Raw genomic sequence first — 2882 nt, 5'->3', positions numbered from 1 at the left:
TTCCTTCCCTTCACTCCTGGTTCCCTGTGGATTTTTCTTTATTTCACTTGGTATAGCCTTCATTTCTTCCTTTATCATTTGCTGTACTCAGTGAGCTCTCTAAGCATCCTTACCACCAGTGTTTTGAACTCTGCATCTAATAGGTTGGCTATCTCCATTTCGCTTAGTTGTTTTTCTGGAGTTTTGATTTGTTCTTTTATTTAGGCCATATTTCTTTGTCTCCTCAATTTGGCAGCCTCCCTGTGTTTGTTTCTGTGTATTAGGTAGAGCTGCTTTGACTCCATCTTGTGCACCTGTTACATCATAAGTAGTGGAGCCTTAGGTATTCGTGTGGCAAACTGCTTCACAACTTTGTGGCAGTGTATGTGGGAGATGGCTCAGTGAAGGAACAATACCACTTGTTAGGCTCTTGCCCCATTTCCAGTCATTTCCCTGTATGCAGCTGGCACCTTTCTAGCTGCTGTCATGGTGCTGCATCCCAGAGTAGGTGGGTTTATATACATTCTGGGGCCATGTGGGTCCTTTAAATGGACTCTCCTGAGAAACTGGCAGTGTCTTCCACTGACCTAACCCCTACTGGTTTTTACAGCTAGAAGTTACAAGGCTTTATTTTCCTGGGGCTGGAAGCATGGGTTGCATAGTCTGGCCTGGCACTGGGATGGCTTGCTCCCCAGGTGTCCCTCCTGGTTTTTATCTGCCACACATGAATGTGGGACCACCTGTTCTGCTGGTCACTGCTGCCACACCACATCCTTCCTCTCTGTCTTGGCTTCCCGCCTCCACCCCTCCTACCTGTCTGAATATTTCTTCTTTAAATCTTTGATTGTTGGACTTCCATACAGTTCAATTTTCTAACAGTTCTGGTTGTATTTTGTTTTGAGATTAGTTGTGAACCTTCCTGTGGTTGTGCAAAGAGGTGAAGCATGTTACCTACACTTTCATCTTGGCCAAAAGTCCACCACTTCCAAGAACTTTTAAGAGCTGTTGTCTGGTCTGCCAACTTTCCTCCCTCTTATATCTTGAGATTGAACATTCCAGATTCAGGCTGTCTTTTCAGACGGGATTCTGGAATGGAGATGATGCAGCACAGAGCCACAGCTGTCCCGTGGACAATATGGGTTATGACTGAGAAACACAAATGTGTTATTGTGAGCCACTGAGATTTTGGGGTTGTTACTGCAGCATAACTTGATCATAGCTGACTGATAAAAGTTCCCTCCAACAAGTGCCCTATCACCTTTGCCCTGAGAAACTCACCAGCAAGGCTGAGTGCATGGCTGAAGAGTGCCCAGGGCTCTTTGTCAGTGAAGTCTTTCTGAGAGTTTGACTCTGGAAGATGGCAGGACCTTCATTCCAGGGCAGGGAAACAATGCCTATTTGTTCCCTGGAGTGGCTCTGGGAGTCACCACCAGTGTGATCCAGCACATCCTAGATGAGATCTTCCTTCTGAGAGCAGAGAAACTTTCCCAGGAGGTCACTGAGCAGCACCTGTCCCAGGGGAGACTATACCCACCACCCACCACCATCTGAGACATGTCTCTGAGAATTGCCATCAAAGTTCCTTTTTTTTAAATCCTCACCCAAGGATATGTTTTTATTGATGAGAGAGAGAGAGAGAGAGAGAGAGAGAGAGAGAGAGAGAGAGAGGCGGGAGAGAGGGAAGGAGGGAGGGAGAGGTGAATATGAGAGAGAAACATCAATTGGATGCCTTCTGTACACACCCCAACTGGGTATTGAACCCACTAAGGTATGTGCCCTGGTCAGGAATTGAACCTACAACCTTTTGGTGTATCGGACAATGCTCCAACTGAGACACCCAGCCAGAGTGTCATCAAAGTTCTTAACTTTGCCTACAAACACAACCTGGCCTCCTACTACCTAGAGTCTATGGACAGGGAAGCTTTTGTAAGATCCCTGGTCTACACTCCAGACTATGACTCTACACTGGACAGCTACACCTGGCCCAGGGAAGCCATTAGTGTTCAGATGATCTGATGCAGCCCCAGAGGCTAGTGTGGGGCTGGGTGAAGCCCAGAGTAAAGTAATGCTGACAATATAAATGGATTCCAAAATAGTAAAAACAAAACAAAAGAATCCCTGCCTCCCTATATGTTGCAGAAGCTGTCTAATCTATTCATTCCTCTCTTCCTATCACCATGACAGTTGGTATATCAGAATGAGCTGTGGTGACACTGTGAGTTCTGAGCCTTTGCTTTACATTCAGAAATACTTACCCTCAGGTCCAGTGAGCCTTCTTGATTCTTGCTGGTTCTTGGCAATTAGTAGTAGCTGCTCATGAAAACCAGAAAAAAAAACACCTATGAGGGGGATGGGGCCCAAGAACTCCTAGCACCAAGTTGATGCCTACCAAAGGTCAATTTCACATACATCCTAAGACCACAATGGCACCATTACAAAGGAATTGCCCAAAAGGAAAAAAAGAGATAAAAAATTAAGCCCAAACTTGCCTTAATTGAATGTATGTCCACACTTCCAAGAAGCCCCAATTTAAGGATAGATAATACCCCTGGCAGGTGTGACTCTGTGGATTGAGTGCTGGCCTGCGAACCAAAAGGTCACCAGTTCAGTTCCCACTCAGGGCATATGCCTGGGTTGCAGGCCAGGACCCCCCTGGGGGTGTGCGGGAGGCAACCAATCAAAGTATCTCTTGCACATTGATGTTTCTCTCCCTCTCTTTCTCCCTCTTTTCCCTTCTCTCTAAAAATAAATAAATAAAATGTTTTTTAAAAATGAAACATAAAGGATAGACAGTAATTGGAAATTCTGCATTAGTTAATGTGTGGACATACATTAACTAATGTGTGGACATACACTAACTACAGCTGCATGAAACAGAGACCAAACTAATAATTTATTAAACA

The sequence above is a fragment of the Phyllostomus hastatus genome, unplaced genomic scaffold, assembly GCF_019186645.2.
Source record: "Phyllostomus hastatus isolate PE091 unplaced genomic scaffold, TTU_PhHast_1.1 phas_contig_64, whole genome shotgun sequence".
Lineage (NCBI taxonomy): Eukaryota > Metazoa > Chordata > Mammalia > Chiroptera > Phyllostomidae > Phyllostomus > Phyllostomus hastatus.
The sequence above is the reverse complement of the archived record's forward strand: the minus strand, read 5'-3'. Positions refer to the sequence as shown.